At 40.0% G+C, this 19,965-nt stretch overlaps 1 protein-coding gene across 5 annotated transcripts in view; it reads left to right on the forward strand.

Annotated features, from left to right (window-relative positions):
• trps1 (trichorhinophalangeal syndrome I) overlaps window positions 1-19,965 on the forward strand; it is a 98,187-nt gene that overhangs the window by 40,736 nt on the left and 37,486 nt on the right. The gene's annotated exons all lie outside the window — the stretch shown is intronic.

The following is a 19,965-nucleotide window of genomic DNA, read 5'->3' on the forward strand; positions in this document are numbered from 1 at the left end:
TTCACAAGGAAAAGAATTATGGCAACAGCTTTGCAATTAGCTAACAGGGTGGCTGCACTGTGACGTTTGTTAGATGTCTGGAGGAGCTACGTGTGAATCTATTCGTCAATACTCGTATCTCTATCGCTCTTTTTGTTGTTCCTTAATCCAGTGTGCTAGCATGAAATACCTGTGTGTAAATCTTCCTGCAGACTCAGTGGCGTCTGTATGAATAGGGTGACGATATCGCTCTGTCACAGTGGTTACAGAGTCATTAAGTCAGGTTTGGCGAGTTTTATAAACATGTCTGGTGCGGTGCGCTAATAATTTAACAGCAGTGGGGCTGTATGTGGAGTCCCCATCTGTTGGAAGACGAGCCCTGAGATGCCAGTAGACTTACACTCACTTGGTTCCTCAAAGTCATTTATGCAACTGACCCATGATCTAATTTTCATCTGAACAACACGTATGACTAACTGCATGACCCGCGTGTTCCTCAGAAAGTGCGCTGGTCTAAGGAAGAACTCTCATCGCTTCCCCTGTCCAGTCCCAGAGCCTATCCATGTTTTAGTCAGACTCTCTAAAACTGGGTCTTTAGCAGTTGCGTCCCTGTTCGGTTTCTCACTTTCTCCACTTTAGTCTCCATTGTCCGCTGATAAAACGGCTTGGCTCAAAACGAAGGGCAATTTGCTGAGAAGAAGCAGCCAACCAGTCCAAATAGGATGATCAATCACTTTTTAGTGCACTTCTAAAGTAACCTTTTTAGTGTACTCCTAGCTATAAGGCAAATAAATAAATTGTCTAGGATTTAAAAAAAAAAAAAAAAAGTTTTGCACCTCAAGCTGAAACTTTTAATTCATTATGCATTATACGGAGTATATGACCATGCATTGCTCCACACTATAACCTAACTACTGCTTAATAAACTCCTAAAAATCCTTTCCAAATATCCTGCTGCCATTTCTCACTCTTGAAGCTGTCGCTCCATTGTAGTTACAAATTCATAGAAGTTACTTAAGAAAAATGCTTTTAGTGTAAATAATTAGTAGATAGTAGCCTGACAGTTTAATGACTTCAGATGGATATTAGGAATCCCTGGGTACAATTAGAATGATAAAATCAACCAGTCAAGTGGTAAATTTTTATTTACCGCAGGTTGTCGCAGTGCATGTGAACAGTTCGAGTGAGCGTCTTGCAGAGAAATGTGTGGTTCAACTGAGCTTTACCTGTGTACGTAGAGGTAAAGACATAAACAAGGAAATGAAAGAAGAAGAAGAAGAAGAAGAAGAAAAAAAAACACCCTCTGTGACTTTGAGTTGCCCTAGCACTGTATGTCTGCCCAGATGGTTCCGGAAGAGCGAGGCTCGGGTGTGGTGCTCTCTGTGGTTAAGTCATTAGCTGAGGCGTGTCGCTGAAGCATTGGAGCGCGGGTGGAGGCTCCGCTCCAGCTTTCAGGAAATGTTGAATCAGATTTTTTAAATTCTTTTTTTTGTGCCAGCATGGGCTTAATGGGACTCAGAAGAGGTTTAAGGTCCATCACAATATTTTTGAAGTTACCATGACTTAGCGTGTGAGTCACCATCACACTTTATAAAACCAGGCTCAATAAGGGAGGGGCCCTGCACCAAAGAACCGGAAGAACCCGGTCTGGAGCCAGGATTCGAGGAGATGAGATGAGAATGCCTGTGTTTTACTCATTGAGGGATTAGAATGTAATAAGTGAGCAGATAAGAGATTCTATGATGAGGCTTGTCTCAGTCAGCATTCAAAGGGAAATGGTGACGTTTTGAAAGAAAGTTGGAATCATTTTTGGAGCTTTGGATAAAAACTGGTGTAATTCAAATATAAGATAACATGCAGGTATTGGTTGGGCTTTTGGACGTTTTTCAGCCAGACACCCTGATGATCCAACTTTCCACATTGAACTTTTTTCTCTATTTATTCATGGGCTTTTTGAAACTCAAGTTCATCCTGGATATCAGCCCTGGCTTAGGCACAATGAGTAACCAAACCATCATGCAGCTTCTGGTTTAGAGGACCTAATTTATTCATCCCTGAAGGACTCTTCATTAGAAAACAGACTGTTGGCTTTTAATTTTGTTTTGTAATGCCAGTGTTCTTGCTCATTATTGTTTGTTCGTTTGGATTCTTGATCCCGATCTCAGTGCTAGTGTGGGCCGTGATCAAATGTTTTATTTGTTTCTGTTGATAAAATGAAGTTGTTCTATCCATACTGCACATCACTGATTCTGTTGCTTCTCCAGATGTCCTTTTTTTCCCTTTTTTTCTTTGTTTTCTCTCCTGAGTTTCACTGAGAAATGTGATAGATTTGGGAGCTTTTTTCTCATGCTCTGTGCTTCCTCTTAGAAATATATGCATTTAGGATCGATCCAACCACCAGGCTACCTCAAAACAACCAGCAAGGTCCATTTTTCTTAATTCACAGCCTATTCATATTGCAAAAGAGAGTTACGCAAACAGTTCGCATGGGCATCCCAGTGTGGCAATATCAAAACTTCCCCCTAGAAAGTACTGGAATCATTAATTTAGATTCCAAGGTAGGAGTTTCCTTTAAATGATGATGAATCAGTGGGTAGGTTGTCATGGCAACCAGGCAGCAAGCCTTACTGATTGTGCAGGCTAAGCTGCTGGTGACATCTGACTTGATCATTTCCTCAATTGCAGTGTGCATAATGAAATACTTTGCCTGCTGTTCATACAGCCTTTTAAAAAAGAGAGAGAAAAAAAGTTCCAGTTTCAGTGTCGGTACTCTGTAACGATGTGGTTTTACTCTGTGTTTTGCTCCCATGATCCACTGCATAGTGTACATATTTTGTGCAGGTCGCATAATTGGATGAATTGCTGTGTATCTTGATTTTTGGAAAACGATTTCCCCATAATGGACAATGGAGATCATTAGCAGATGTGTTTTTAACATGCTTTTACATGCGACTGCATCATAGTCTACCAGGTTAATTGTCCTCTAAAACAATAAGACAAGTGTTTGTTGCATCCATGATGTCTAACCATTGACTATGTACTGCATTAAAGAATGTGTGTTCATAAACCTATTGTTATTTCAACAATGAAAATGATCCAGTACAGCTCTCTGGACAGCTAAACTGGTCTCCATAAAACAACAGTGTGTATCTCTCTGCCTGGGAATGCAACCAACTTAAATACCTGTTTTTCAGCTTTACCTATAGACCGTCAGACTGTCAGAGAGAAGTTAAAGATTTTTATGATTTAGAAGTGATTTGTCATCTGAGTCCTGTTTATGATGTTTAATCTTCACAGTTCACCTTCTTTTAGTATTTTGACTAAGGTTTCTATTTGTCCTACAAACATTACAAGTGAAACTGCTTAAATAATGGTTTGTCACCATTCATTTCTTTGTACTGTTTAGGGTGAGAAAATGAGGTTGGAAAAAGGGCAAAAAAAAAAACCCTAAAGGCAACATTGTACTACATTTTTTTTTTGCCTCAAAAGCACTCTAAGTCAATCAAATGCAAAGGTTACATATGCTGCAGTAAAAGTTATTTCCCGTCAGCAGCAATTTGCATCAGACTATCAAATGACAAAAGATTTTCTGTCTTATAGACCTTACAGTAAAAAAAAAAAAAAAAAAGTCATGAATTTTCCATTTTCTGGAACCTGGGCTGAAAGATTTCCCCAGTGAGGCGTCAAGAGCTGGCCTTCGGCCTTAAAGACTTCAGCACGGCCCGATTACAATCTGTTTGAGTCATATTGACCAAGAGTGAGTGTGCAGACATGTATGAGGTGTAGAGCTGGCTGGGAGCTGACTCTGGGGTCCGTCCCCACTCTCATATTAAGATTACTCGTCTTCATGTGTGGTGACCTCCAGTAAAGTTTTCTGCTCTGCATTTCTCTGTGCTTATTTTCTCATTTAGAAGCTTCTCCAGCCTGCTTTTAAACTTTGATAAAGGCCCAGGTCAGGCTTGCTCATGTGAATGAGACTCAGCAGTCCAGATATCCCGGTGAACACAATAAGTCACTTGTGCTGTGTTTGGATTTCCCACTTTTTCTCCAATTTCTGTTTAGGTCTGCATTTGGAGAATAAAATCATAGTTTGCGTAGGTGACTCTTGCCCCGGCATTTAGTTTATACATAATATGCAGCTGAGATAGGCAGGAGGAGCAAGAAGGAGGGACAGTGGGAGGGAGATGAACCCTGATGTGCAGCTTAATGAAGAAGTGTCTTGCTTATTACTTTGGAGAATAGGAGAGTGACAAGTGGAGGTGCCTGAGGATTTGTGCGACAGCACAAACAAACGCATGAGAGAGGGACGAGCCGAGTGCCTCCTCCCTGCTGAAAGAGCTTTCTGAGTGCCGTAATGAAAGCCACTGTTTGGGGAGGCAGGGATTCAGTGGTGAAAGTAGAGAGTGTAAGGCGTTGAGCTTATTCTCCGGTGGTGGCGAGGTGGAAGAGGAGGGGCAGAGGCCTCTAAACAAACACAAAAACAGCAGCAGCTGTTGCTAGCAGCAGGAGAATGCTTGATTACCTAGCGGACTGCGACTGAAGCAACATTGCACCGGGCTCTTGGGATGTAAACAGTAGGTATGGAAGACATTCCAGCTGCACCAGATCTAGTCTCATTCTCTCACTTTGGTTGCTACAGGGTGACAAACTCTCTGATTGGCTACTGTGACGCTGGGCCTGTGTGCTGCATCTTCAAAAAGACCTCTATAAGTAAGCTCAGCATTGAATGGGAATGTTTAACTATGCTGTAGACAGATGGTGGTTTCCTGGAGGGTCTGTGCAAGGCTAAATAGCATTTCCCACCTCCTTCACCTTATTGCAAGCTCTGGAGTAGTGTTGCTACTAACTCTCACACCCTGCCAGGACTAAGGAGGGATGTTCTGCCCACTGCAGGCCCCAGGCACAAAACATATTACCAGCCTCGAGAGCCTGTGCTCCTGTTTGCCTGCAGGTGAGAGGGAATAGCTTGCATGGTGTCATCTTCTCTCACTGATCCCCACAACACCAATTAATTTCCCTCAGTCAGCTTTCAAGCACCTGGGCTTCTTTCTAGAGACAAGCATCAACTATAAACTTTTGCAAAGAAGTGAGAAAATCAGCAGTTTTGCAGTTTTACAAAAAAAAGGCCATAGGTGCCGACACAATTATCTGCAGCATTAGAGGAATAAGAGAGGACTCGCAAGAAACAATAAGATGCTTAAATTGAGGTTCTAATAACTGTGACATTTCACAGTCAATATTTCTTCAGACACTAGTGTTTGTAGTTGTGAGGCATGTGGGTGGCAGTGTTTAGCATTGCAGCCTCATAGTTCCAGGCTTCCCAGTGTGATCCAAAGCTTTTATTGGGTTGTGCATGTTCTCTCTGCATCTCTATGGGTTTCTGCCATACTCTTTGGTTTTTCTTCCATCTTCAAAAAGCATTATGGTATCTTGATTAGTTGCAGTATTATAATGAGTGTGTGAATGTGTGTGCATTGTGCCCTTGAACTGATGCATATTCACATCTTGCGTCTCTTGTTTTCATCTATCTTTTTTCAAAGAAGTTGAGGATGAATGCTTGAATGGCTTGAATTTTTTTTTCCTGCGCACAATTTACAGTCCATACACACACACACACACACACACACACACACACACACACACACACACACACACACATCTTTTTTTGTTTCTTACAATTTCAGTTTCAGAATAGAACATACCACTGATACCTGGAGACTACTGACTGCCTTTTTATATATATTTTTTTTTGCAAGCTAGCAATAACAATGTATAGATGACCTGCGCTCCATTTCCCACTTTTCTTCGCATTACAACTCTGTCTGCTTTGCTGAATTGAACAATTTAACAATCTACAGACCATAAAGAGCTCTACTGCATTTCTTTATTATACTCCTAATATATTTGAGCTCTCTAACTGGAACACTCAATCAATTAAAAAGGTCCTGATCTTAAAGGAGAGAGTCAAAAGCAGTGCAAAAAGAGATGTGCTGTAATAGAGGGAAAATCCTCTCTCACCTGGCCTGAAACCAAATCCATTATCTTTGCCATCATGGTCCACGTAGTCCATTCGTCCATGCATCACATTAAATTAGATTTTGCTTTGATGGAGTACAATGCATGTTTTTAGAACTATAAGGTATTTAATTATCTTTTCATTTTTGTTTCCCCTTTGAATGCTTTATTCTTTGTAGAAACGATTTCTACACCTCTGCACACTCTCTACCCTCAGTTCTGCCAGGCGAGGAATTTGGCACAAATCGATTTCCACCCTACTAAAGATGAATCCGATTTGTCAGGTATAAAAATAGCAATTTCCCGATAAGTGCTGTTTGCTATTGAGAAAAACAGATTCCGTTACTACATGCTTCTGACTTTCTGTTTAGTTCTACCTGTTTCTCTTTTCTTGCCATTTTCCTGATTGGCTCACGGACAGACCAACTCCAGAGCAGGAAGTCCGAGCAGATGTTTGTAAGCTTTGTTCAAGGTCTGTCCATTTAAAGCACAAGCCACAGGATACAGGGTGGATCTCTTGGCCGGACTTGGCACATAACATTTTGGAACACTAGTGTTTTATAATACTTTATTGTGGTTTACTGACCAGGGAGACATGAAATAGAGGGGTTTGATGAATTGATGGCCTCACTGGTTATGCTATTTTGTTGCACTTGGCACGTATGTTGGTCAGCTGGCCTTTGAGCGAGTGTACTTCACTGACAGAAAAAATACTTGGATTATATTTTTTTTAAACAAAACAGTTGGGGGGTTCTCTAAATGAGTTAGCAGTAATTGCCTATCTTAGCCTGGAAGACATTACCTTGTTTTGTAGCTGGATCAGCAGCGAGGGGGGCACTTAGGTGCTGATGTGCTCTGTGATCTGAACTGGGAACTGGCTGGTGTTCAGTGAAATCTTTGTGGGATAAAGTAAGCTTCAAAATGATTGGCATTCTTGGTAACAATGGTTTAAAAGATGCATGAAAAATGTTTTGCGGTTAGTATGCTTAATATTCAGACACTAAAAATAAGAAAAGAATCGATTCATTCAACAACATGTCTTTAAGGGAAATAATAACTTAATATGTGCTATTAACAAATCAAAGTGTGATACTTATTGGCAGTTTTGCATGTAAAACCTTATTCATGAACATAATATGACAGCTCTGAGTTCTGTAAGCCCTTCGCTTTTAATACTTAATGATATTTGAGAATGCAAAGCAAGGAATCAGAGAGCAGCCCTTAATATAGAATATCTTCAGATCCTCCAGGGTCCTAGGTCACTCCTTTTGCTGTCTTCTTCAGCTCACACCACAGGTTTTCAGTGATGTTTAGGTCAATGGGAAATTTATGTCATAGGTTTAATTCATTTGACATTGAAGCATTTTTTTTTATTATTTTTTTTTATGACATACGGACAAAAAGTTTGCGCTCTAGTTTGAGCTTTTTTAGAGACAAATGTCATTGGATGTCCAGGAGTTTTTGATGCCTTGCATCTCAACAAAATGTTTCTGTATTGCGCCACTCTCTTTTTTTTTTTTTTTTTGTTTTACTCCAAACCTACCTTAGGTGTTTGTTGCCAGCATGCTCTATTTCGGTCTCATTTGACCATAGAGCCTAGTTCCAGTCAAAGTTCCAGTAGTGTTTAGTGAACTCCAGGTGCTTACATTTGTGGTTACATGAAAGTAAAGGCTTTCTTCTGGCACACCTTCCAAATACAGTACTTTAAAGGTGCAGAAGTGGCATCTAAATGTAGATTTGGAGACAAAATGTACAATTTTCTGCAAATTCTCCATACACGTTAAAATCATTGCCACACTTGCATCCTCTTAAATTCAGGTTCACAGTCTTGCCATTTGTTCATTTTTAGACTTTTATGTTTTTTGAAGTTTTTATTCAGATTGATTAGTGATTTTAATTGAATGACTTTGGACTTTGTCATCTCAGGTTTGTACCTCAGTGAAAAAGGAAGTCATGGATTATTGCTCAAGAGGTACTTTCAGACGAACTTGCGTAAATAGGAATGTTCTCCAGTTATATTTTGTTACAAAAAAATATCGCAGGGAGCCACTAATTGTATATTGAAATTGAAGTATAGATTTGGCTTACAGTGTGATTTCCACTGTGATTTAACTCTGAAGACATTTTTACATAGACTTTTTTACGCGCCTTTACCGAGGGTGCCAATAATTCAGGCGCTGACTGGAGCTGAAGATGCAACGAAACGGTTTACAGGACGCCTCAGTTGAGATAGACAGCAGCGCTACTCATTTAGAAGTACTCTGTTCTGAACAAATATACCAGTGTTACCCTCGATTTCCAGGCAACAGTATGGTTCGGATGTTGTGGACCACCAATGTGGAACAAGCCCTGCCATGTTGGACCAGAAATCAAACACAATATTTTCTTCTAGTGAGTGAAATTATTGTAAGACCAGGCCAGAGTGCTTGCTATGAGTCAGATGTTCTTCTGCCATGCAGCATCCATGCTTGCAATCAAATTCCCTTTATTTGCACTGTATGTAGACAATTGTTGGAATCATGAACGGTCTGCTGTCAACATCCTGATGTAACTCAATTATGCTGGCTGTATGGTGGCCCTTAATTGAGCATGAAGGCATAATACACTCCTTCTCACCAACACCAGCATTGTACACATCAATCTGCCACATCATCTAACAGCATGCCACGCTAGCTCTCTGTGGGAGTGTGCTCCTGTGTTTTGATAGCACCCTTAAATGGCAGTGTAAACAGTCTTTAACCTTTGGCAGTATTATTTTATTTTTCCCCAGGACCTTGAACACATGCTTGGTGCTTTATTATTTTTTCCTCATGTGTTTCTCTGTTTGCTTCTTTTTCTGTTTTTTCTTTTTCTTATGTGTGTGTGTGTGTGTGTGTGTGTGTGCTTACGTTTCCGCCACCATGTATCCCAGTTCTTTGTGTACTTAAGCTCGCTGGCGAGTGCAATTGCTCCTCAGTCAGGAAGTGGCAAAGCTTTGTGTCATTTGCAACCAAATTCTAGAGCGCAGTGTCACATTTTACAGACAACAAAATAGACTAGAGCCAGAGAGAAGGAGCGAGAAGAAAGAGAGCGATTTGAGTACCTGCCTCACTCTGTGGGCCAAGAGGTAGGGCTGTGGATGACCTCACTGTTTGAGGGGGTGGATTACAGTGAGCCGTTTCAACCACCTTCCAGGACGCCCTTGTTTATTTTTGTCTGTGGGATGATGGGAAATTTGACTGCTGCAGAAACAAACTGACACCCCGGTGCAGCCTGCCTGCCAGGCCAGACCAGCCTGGGCGGGGGTGTGTGTGTGTGTGTGTGTGTGTGTGCGTGCGTGTGTGTGTGTGAGTGAGAGAGAGAGAGGCTATGTGTGTATGCTCTGTTTCTGGGGTTTGGCTGTTCTGCACCGCAAGTATAATGGAAAAGATGGCGAGGCCATGTGCAAAGTTTGTTGTTCCATGGGCCATAATGGTCGAACTGTGTTTAAAGTTAAAGCAGAGTAATTGGAGGTAATTTGTCTGTGTGTGCATGTGTGGGCGTGTGTGTGTGTGCGTGTGTGTGTGTGTGTGTGTTTGTTTGACATGATCACCTTCTTGTCCCTCTAAAATCTAGGCTCTCTCCCAACAGTCCCTTTCATACAGTGTTTGCTTAGAAGGAACAGCTTTCCTTACACTTTGCAACTTTTCACAGCTGCTGATTATTTTAATTGCGTCTTCGTTTTTAACGTGTGAAATAAACCGCTGTGTCATTTTCCATCTCGTTATAGTTCTCGCCAGGAACAGCTCAAATGTCAGGAAGAAACAATATGTTCACCTTGTTCCTTATATGAAATGTATGATCACACCCTTTTTGATACAGCTGTAAGCTAATGGCAAAATTTAACAAGGCTTCCATTTACCATCCGGCTCTGATAGCAAACTGGTGTAAACAGCAATAATAATAATACATGACTGTTTAGGCCCTCAAGCTGATACACTTAATGAATTAAAAAAGGACATTACATGATAATAATTGCTAGCATATTAATGTAGCCTTAACATCCATGTATGTGTGTGTGTGTGTATATATATATATATATATATTATATTATATATATATATATATAGATGTGGTTTATTCTATTCTGAGGAATATAATAAAAAATATATATATGTATATATATATATATATATATATATATATATATATATATATATATATATATATATATATATATATATATATATATAATTATATTCCTCAGAATAGAATAAACCACATCTGACCATCTGAAACATATGAGGTGCCAATTCTTTCAATAATCTGGCTTTAAACAAATCACAATATTTTCTGTGCATGTCCTTTTTTCAGTGCAAACCATTGCTCCTGTTGGATGGAGATATGATTGCCTTCTGAAACAGAATGACACAGGAGGATTTTACAGTTTATATATATTTACTGACGATTTAAAAATCACAAAAGAGACTGTTGAATGTGGTGAGTAAAAAGCTGAGCTTAGGTAAACTCTGCAATTACAAACTTCTCACTGTTGTTGTAACATTCGCTCCAGATTAGATGTTGGATGTACGTGTTCATTTTATTCATTTCGAAGCCATGTGCTGAGTATAGGGGACGCATACACATTTCATTCCGAATTAGCAACTTGAATAAACATAGTGAAATCTATACTAGTAGGTCATTTTTGCAGTATACCTGATACCTCCAACCTGATCTTGTCTTACTGTAGCCTAAAGAATGGAATATGGAAATGTGCACTGCGGCTTGTGTATGTGTGTTTGTTTTGGGAAGTAATCTAGTTTAAGTGTGGTATTGCATTACTACTGATAATTGAAACCAGTCGACTCCTCCCATCATACACAGACATTCTCAGTCAGTGGCTTAAGAAAGATGGATATATAATTTGCAGATTTTCCAGAGGCAACAGTGTTACTTCTCTTCAGAGGAATTGACTACAGAGTAAAATGTAAATTACAAGCTTTCTGATGTTACACATCATCACAGTTCTGTTAGAATTCAAATACAAAATAAACAGCTTTAACGCTTTGTCTGAAACAAACTAAAAACATATTTCAAAATGTGCATGGTATTTGAATACCTTGATTATTTAATGTGTAGTGACGTTTGTGATTTAATCACTTAAGTGGTGTGGACATTTTTGTTTTGTTATCTGTATTTGGTTAAAAGTGTAGTGTTTTTTTAAATGGCGATGATCAGTTTAAGTTTAGATTCACATACTGTGAATTTTTTATTTGACTAAGATGCAGCTCTGATTTATAAAGCTATTGACATGACCACTGTACACCAATATGATTAATGTACACACCCAAACAACACACGTGTACTGGGGTTTTTATTAACACATGGCTTGAACTTGCAGAGTGTTTTATCACACGTTCCTCACACACAGGCCCTGTTTTGCGTATGGAGACCCCATTAATCGTGTTTGGACCTAACTGACCTGAGGAATGTCTTATTTAATATTGCATGTAGAGTCAGGACTAAATTCGAATTGACAGATCATTAAAGACCATGCCTTAGGGTAATGGGAAAACCACTGCCCATGAAGTCTGCCACTCAAAATATAGACCCGCCCTCCTAATCCTGCCAGAATGATCCAGGTGGCCCTAATAATCCAAGACTGTTGGTAAGAAGTGGGATTAATTAGAAAATGTACATGAATTTCGCATTTCATAGCTTGCTTGATTGAAGCCAGTGGTTTTCCTGCACTGCTGTATTGAGAACGCTGGTAGCCGTCTTAACAGACGCCGTCTTTTTTTGTTTACATTCCTTGTTGTTTAGTTCCCCCACATGCATAAAGAGTTTCTTGGTCTATAGTGTCAGACAGTGGCTCCTAAAGAGAGGGAGAATGCCTTGCGTGTAGATGACTCGTTGCGCTCTGTGCCCAGCTGCAAATGAACATCTGGATGGCATATTGGTTCCATGTGTGAAAATGAGATCAGCTCAAATAATGACCAGACTCCAGAGAAAGGCGAACGCACGCTGGCTCTGATTTGCTCGACAGCCCAAATTGGCAGCACCTTGCATAATTAGGGAGCAATTGGCTGAGATTAGATGGGCTTCAGACCCTGACCAATCATTAATTTGGAGCCTCGTCTCTAAGCCCCTCCCTTATTCTTTACCCCCATGGCCCCCTCCAGCATTTATAAAAGCGCTATCAGCTGTTAGCTATTTGTCAGAACTCCTACTCCTACCAACCCACCCACCTACTTCTGCACAGGCCTTAATTGTTTTAGACAAACAAGCAAGCTTGTGGCTTAGGTTTTTTTTTTTACACAGGAAGACATGATTACTTTGATCTATGCAATATTTCTTAGCAGGGCCTCAGAGCTATTTACTAAAGACATTTATTTACAGACAGTGGAGAGGCTTAAAATGGACACTTAGACTGGCGCGGAATGAAAAACACTGTACGCTTTAGTGGTGGACTGATGGTAAACAGTAAGCAGGGGATTACAAGGCTCTCATTTATAGTCATTGTGCATTTTGCTTACATTAAAAGTATTTTGGAGATGCTTATTTTGGACAATGCTGTGTTTCATCGACAGTTCCGTTGGTGTTCTGAGATGCACATGGCATAATATTAACTCGAATGCTGATGCCAGCTGCTATGGTTCATTAGGTGTTACTACCTCTTTTAGCAAAGGCGAAAACTTTACCTCGCCACTGTTGAGCAGCAGAATGCAAGTAGTAATCTGATGCGACTGTGATGGCCGGTTGCCTGTTCTCACTATCTGGCAGCACAAGCACCCTGATGTATAAGCAGTCAAGACGTGGGGATTATGGTTGATGGGAACAAGGCAATTTTCAGGAAGTGATAAAGTGGAATACATCTGATTGTTTGCAGCACTCGGTTTGGAAAAGCGATGGTGTGAATTAACAGGCAAGAATAGATTACATTTCGCTTCTGCTCGCCACATGGAGCCGCGCTGAGACGAGATGAAGTGGGGAAGTCCGTGTGTGTGATTGTACATGTGTGTAAACAGCTTGCAGGCAGTCACCGTTGCAATTACGGACATGAGTACAAGCGTAATCACAGCAAGATGGACCCACAGCAGACCACCACTGACGACATAGAGGTCTAGGTTACCACCTCTTGCAGCATGTGTCAGCACATGTGGGAGTTCAATCAGCGATTGTATTTTGTATTCTGCGAATCTTGACATTCATGAAACTCAGACAGTGAGATTGCTAAAGAAGTGCACAGGGTGAAATGAACATGTTTTGTGTGTGTTGGTTGTTTTTGAGGGGGGTGTTGGACGACGACACTGCAATATGGTAACCACCTTCACCAGTCTGTCTGCTTCTCTCTACCTTTTCTCACTAATCATTTAATCCTGCACAGCCTCTGGGCCAGAGGGCCACACCTTTAACTGTGCCTTTGTGTACGAGTAATAGTCAGGTAATAGCATGCTCGTACTCGTTTTTTCTTTTTTCAGTCTGTTTCTCCATGTGCTTCTTCCTGTCTTTTTTCATAACAACAGGAAAAAACTTTACGTTTTGTCTCTTGGTGTCCATTCCCAATTGCCTCTTAGGCCCTCTTATCATTCTCTTTGGCTTTGTTTACAGGGTCACGAGAGAGAGAGAGAGATGGGGGGTTTTGGGGGGTTTTGTTATTAAGAGATGCTTTTACGGAGGAATGTGTGTATTAGCTGTAGATTGTTTCTTACTAAAAGCTTATCTCCCAGACCTTTGGGACAAGGGCTTGGTCTTGGTAAATGAAGAGTAAGAGATGGATGGTTAGAGAACTCTTGCAGTCTATGCGAATTCACCAAACTTCCAGATTTGGATATGATTAATTCTCCCAGTATGATTTCTCACATGGCACTGATTATACCCAAGCAAGAAGTGTGACAAATAAATACATATAAAATATTAATATACTGTATATAAACACATTTTTCTATTGTACTTATTCTCTGCAAATCATTTGTAGCTGGTGTATATATTTTTTTCCTTTTCCTTTGAATTTGATCAATTATTTAATCAGTTGAATTGAATTACAAGAGACATTCCATAGATTCCATTTCCCGTGTAGCTTTGCTATCTGTTTGGCTTGCGTAGATGCCATTCAGATCAATATTTAGCTTTCTTTTATGGACTTTCGAAACCCAGAATGAATCAACATTGCGAGATGAAATCAGCCTTATGCACCTGTGGCACACCCTGTAAGTAGCCTCATTGAGAGACAAGGTGAACTGTAAACAGAAAAAGACTTTTAGAGCCAATTTTCAAGAAAAAAAAATAACGATCTATAGGGATTACTGAAATCACACAAAAGCCCCTCTGTTGTAAATGAAATTACATCCCAAAACGATCCTCATGGATTTTCTTGGAGACTTGTATGTGGCTTTGAGAACAGGATCAGCATGTTTTCCTGGTAATATCTGCCCAATGATTTCCCACAGCAAGGCTAGAAACTGGTCCATCATACAAAAATTCTTTTTTTCTTCCTTTTTATATATATAGTTTATCTAGTGTAGTACTGAAACTGTGTTTCTCTTTGGGAGGTTCTATTTTCTGCTACTGTCTGCCACATAACTTCTGGCTTCTTTATTATATGAACACCTGAGCAACTCTCAAGTGATGTTCACAAATTATGTTTTTAGTATGAAATTTAGCTTCTGGAGGCAAGTTTTTAAGTGTTGACATACTAGGTAGGTTGACACTGCTGTCTTTTCATCTCATTTCATTTCAGATTCTTAGACCGCACCCCATCCACGTGGTACAAGGGCATTAAGGATTGCTTGAATAAGCATCAAAATGCCAATCATATGCCTAATTCTTGACAGTACCTAGATCTCAATGCAGCTGAATACCTATGAGTAATGACCCAACACCCTACTAAGTCATTTTACGTTGCGCTTGTTCAACTGTACGTATGTTTGTTTTTAGGATATTTTTGTCATGTTGTTTTTAAGCGTTTTTGATGTCCTGTATGTGCATTGTATAGCTATCCCTTCTTGGGTAGGTATAAAGTTTAGTTTTATTATTTCCCAAGGAGAAAGTATTCTAATAAGCAGGAGCTAGAAAATAGTTATAATCAAGTCGAAATTGCACACATGAAATAAATAGCATTGAAGAAATGCTTTCTGTTTTTTTCACTTTTGCGCTGTTGGCAGGCCTGGGAAGCCAGACTCTACACTTTAAGCAAGCCAGACTCTGACCCTCCAACAGAAGTTTTCGCGAAACTTGTAAAAATTCATTTGAGAACAAATGTGCGCACAATTTTTTTGGCATTCCATCCTATTCGAGCATGTCGGCTTTGGAACGTGCAAAGGTCTGAAAACATGGTGTTCATTTTCAATTTTATAGGGGGCCTCATTAGGGACTTGTGTGTTTTTACAAACAGGTTGTTCATGGCTACAGATGTTGAGCTTCCTCCATGTTCGCTAAGCTTGGCCCATGGGCTTGGACTACCACGGACTGCAGACGCATTTTCAGAAGATGTCATTTCCTGAATGTCGAAAACAAATCACCATTGGAGATTTTTTCTTTTCTAGTATTTGTGCAGACAGTGTAAGAGTATGCATTTTGAAAGAGAACATATCTATGTGAAACTGTAAAAGTTGGCCATGGAGTACAGTAGTCCTCGGATTCTGTTTGGGTGTGGTCTACTGCTCTGGTAGTAAAGAACTCTAGGCACAGCTGTGTGTGTTTGTGAGGTCCGAAAAGAAGGCTGCCATTAATGCGAAGCCTGGAAAATCTTAACAGGAAAAAATAGGTCCAGGTGCTCAGGGCCTTTTTTGTTAACTGTTTTCTGTAACTTTTATTTTTAACCTCATTGTTGTAGAGAGGGGGACGAGCGCTGGCTGGTATCCTGCGTGCCATTCTTCAATACAAACATGTTCCCTCTACCAGGACACTGAAGCATAGCCTTTCCTTATGTATTTAACAGCTCATGTCACATTTTAAACTCCCCCTAAAAGCTTTTCAAGATGATAGGACAAGACTCATTTGATCCTGTACACTTGTGTTAATTTCAGGTTTGAAGTCATTTTCTCATCGCAAGCTGCTCACATGGTGAAGGCACTTGGCTTGCTCCACTTTTTCTCCTCAAGGCAAACTCATCACAGATGTCCCCCTCATGTCTTGGTTGTGACTGTGAAAATGAGCATAATGAGGGCTGGCATCACACTCTGCTGTGCGAGGACATTTTCATTCTAACATTTCGTTTGAACTGACCTATCAGGTCATATTAACTCCATTGATTGCAGTTTTAAACTAGTCCTATTGATTAGCCATGGCAGTGCATCATAAGAGCTATCCTGCATCTGCACTGCTATGGATACGAGAGAACCGAGCAATTCAAGTGTACTCTATAATTAGTTTGCACAGTCAGCTGACCCTTTCATTAGGAGTTGAGAGCTAAAATTTGATGAGAATTTGATTTGTGCCATTGTTTTTAGATCAAATGAAATAATTAGAAAGGTTTCTCATATAGTAGTTGAGCTAGTTGATAAAAGGAATGATGTTCCACATGACAAACTTTAGTCAAGTCTGTCTGACTGTAAAAATAACCATAATTAGCAGTGTCAGGATGTTTTTTCAGATCTAGTAGGCGTACTGATTTTTTTTCTTTTCTTCCAGCAGTTTCTAATCTCAAATTTTTCCAAGTGCCTGTGTCCATTCTCTCAGGTGACTGGAGCCTTGTATGAATATGGATGTCCATGTGTCCTGTCCCAGCTGACAGCAGGCTACTCATTTCTCACGTTTCCAAAAATGGCATACTCTTCCATCTTGGCCTGTTCTCCAACAGCCACTAATGGTCTCCTCTTTTTTTTGTGCTGTGTGCTGAGATAGCCGTCTGGCTGAGACTGAGCAGGGTTTGTAACTCCAGGCCAGCTCCTGCTCAGTGAAGCAGGAGAGAGAAAGAGAGAGAGAGAGAGAGAGAGAGAGAGAGAGAGAGAGAGAGAGAGAGAGAGAGCAGGGGCAAGAAGTGGAGAGGGAGACGGGGCTGGATTAAGCTCAATCGAATGGATGAAAACCTGCTGGATTTCTAATGAGGTGTTTGCCAGGAATCTCAGAGTAATTTCGTGAGAGTGTGGCTGTGCAGGTTTAGAAGGAAATAGAGCGCGTTTTTTTCCGGCATGGAGTATGACTGGGTAGCTTTAGCTCTGTGGGTACGGCCATGCCGGGTCAGAATCAGGCCTTCTTCCCTGTCTTTCCGCACCACGGCGTGGATGTGCATATGAATCCTATTCGGAGCCGCGACGAGTCCAAACGTGTGAGTGAGTTAATCTGGTCTAACAGACACTTTTAGCCTGGCACTTTCCTACACATATTCAAGTCTCCATTTGTGAGCTGTAAGCTCCCACTCAAACTTCATTCCTCCGAGTTGTTTACCTGTACAACAAAATATATTTCCAGTCAGGTGCTCAAACAAAGGCACCTAGTGTCACTGAAAAGAGACTGTGTGTCCTAGTGTTGTTTTCCATCTTCAGAGTTTGCACTCATTATAATAAGTGTGTGTGCAACTGTGTGTGTGTGTGCACCACAAAGTAAATTCTTCACAATACCCTTAAGGCCAATGCCATGGCAACAGGGCAGCTTACCAGGTTGACGTTTTGGACTCAAATCTTGGTGACAAATCTTCTTTCTCCCTCTCCTCTCTCTCTCTCTCTCTCTCTCTCTCTCTCTCTCTCTCTCTTTCTTTCCTTTCTTATCATTTCTTATGCTGTGCTATAGAGCATATTTTATACCCTACACTACCTGCATCCAATTATCTTTTTGTTTAAGTTATACTTCTAGTCACTATTTTTTTCTCCCCCTTCAGTCTGGTTCTCTTTTTTTATATTTTCTGTTTATTTTTTCTTCATTCTCTTTTCAAACTGAAACCATGACTGTCACACATACCATTAACTTGCAGCCATATTTTATCGGTATAGGAAAAAAAAATGCTCTGTGGTATTGAATCTAAAGCTGTTTCATGCCAGACAAGACATGCTGTTGAAAGCAGTGTTTATATTCCTCTAAAAATCAAATGAGAGGCTGATTTCTCCCAGCACTGTGGCCTGGTGGGCTCCAAAAATGCTTGTGAAGTTGGCAAAATGGCATCTGCTGACTTCAGAAAAGGTTGAGTTTGTGCTTCATTTTTTTCCTTTTTAATAATGTTAGATATTTTTTAATCATTATTAGATTTCTGTCTTATTAGCCTGCACGGCAACACTTATGTTGAACATGCATTCAGATGAATTGTTTGCTACTTGTTTATCACCATATGTTGTTTATACTATGTTTAATACTGTACCAGATTTCATTCGAAGGAAGTTTCTCTTAAGCCTTATTTAATAGTTATTACACCCATTTACTGAAACCTGCTATTCATTATTATTACTTTTTCTTACTTTTTTTTCTGAGGAAACCCTAAAAAAATGATTGTTGTGGGCATGTTTATGTAACTCCTAAGAACGCTTAAGATCTATACTTGAGAAGCACAGGACCTTCATGATTACTGTTAATGACCCATGAGTCTGCACTGTTGCTCAGGTCTCAGGCTCGAATGTTTCATCGTTTACATTGGACAGTCACCTTGGCTAAACTTAGCAGGTTAGAATGAATTTCGTTCGGGCCCGCCTATTTACAGAAATGGGAAGGCCCAAGGTAATCAAACAGCCTATTCAAAGCAATGTGCACATTTTCCATCTGTTCCAGTCAGCCTAAGCAACATGAGCATTTGACTTGCCTCAAATTATAACCAGGCCTGAAGTATCACTGTCTGTCACGGTTAGCTGACTAATTATGATCAGCTCTGTTAATTAGACCACATCACAGCCGAAGTGCATATTTATGGTATACATGGACTAATGCATGTTTAAAGAAAGAACGAATGAATGATTGAAGAAAGTAGAAATCACTGCTCTATTCTCCTGTGCTCGCATTAACATGCTCAACCGTTTTTGAATGTAGTCCATATGCATTGTTGCGGCATAAGCTGAATCTTTATCGAGGGCTTTTTCGACTTTAGTACGAAGCAGATGCTTCAGTGGAATATCTTGACTTCATAAAGTGCAGCTGCTTCTAACTACATTATTATCTGCCTTGTAGATTGTATAGTCTCGATTTTGGTTTTATCTTATGGCTCCCAGTGACGTTTCTTCACAGTTTCGGTGCAGATGCTATTAACAAATAAAACTTAATTATTTTGAAAAGTGCTCATGACACCAGGCCGTACATGTGTTTGCCATCTGTGTGTGTTATAGTTACTCAGGTGCTTCCTTACACTGTACACTTTTAAATGCAGGGAGCTGAATTATTTCTAGCGGTCATGTTGCAGTGCTTTCCTCATCGTGCAGCATTTTTTTTTTTAGTTCCATTTCAGAAACATGTTTTCTGCCGAAGAGAGAAGAAAAAGTCTTGTTTGTAATAAAACATGCTGTTCATGAAATCTGGTTCTGTTTTGAAGACGGTTAAATGCTCTGCTGGATCCTGTTTGGTGAATGTATTCCTACTGCATACTGTACCTATTCGACCCATTTACTAGGGATTATTTTTTGCACTTTAATTCAAATATCGAATCAGTATCCAATTCAGACAAAAACAATCCAATTCAATGCGTAAAATCATGCAAGAGCTTGAGTTATGGTTTACATTAAAGATCAGAATGAGGAGAAGATATGATCTCAGTGTCCATGGCTTGTTAGGTTGTTAGGGTCAGGACTTTTTTTTTTTGTGTTTTACAAAAACGCAAAAAAAAAAAAAAAAAAACAATCTGAGGCAGTTCTGCTGATGGTTATAGTTAACTGAAATGGCCATTTTTTATATAAGTGAAAGGTAGAAAAGCATGTCAGAAAGCACAACACATGAAACCGTGAGGAGGATGGGATACAAGAGCAGAAGACCATGTCAGGTTCTACACCTGTTATTCAAGATTCTTGCTTATCCAAACTGGACAGGTAAAGATTTGAAAAAGACCATGTGACATTTGTCATGAGGATAAATCATATATATAAACATTAATTTCACTCATTT

The sequence above is a fragment of the Silurus meridionalis genome, chromosome 22 (assembly GCF_014805685.1).
Source record: "Silurus meridionalis isolate SWU-2019-XX chromosome 22, ASM1480568v1, whole genome shotgun sequence".
Classification (NCBI taxonomy): Eukaryota; Metazoa; Chordata; class Actinopteri; order Siluriformes; family Siluridae; genus Silurus; species Silurus meridionalis.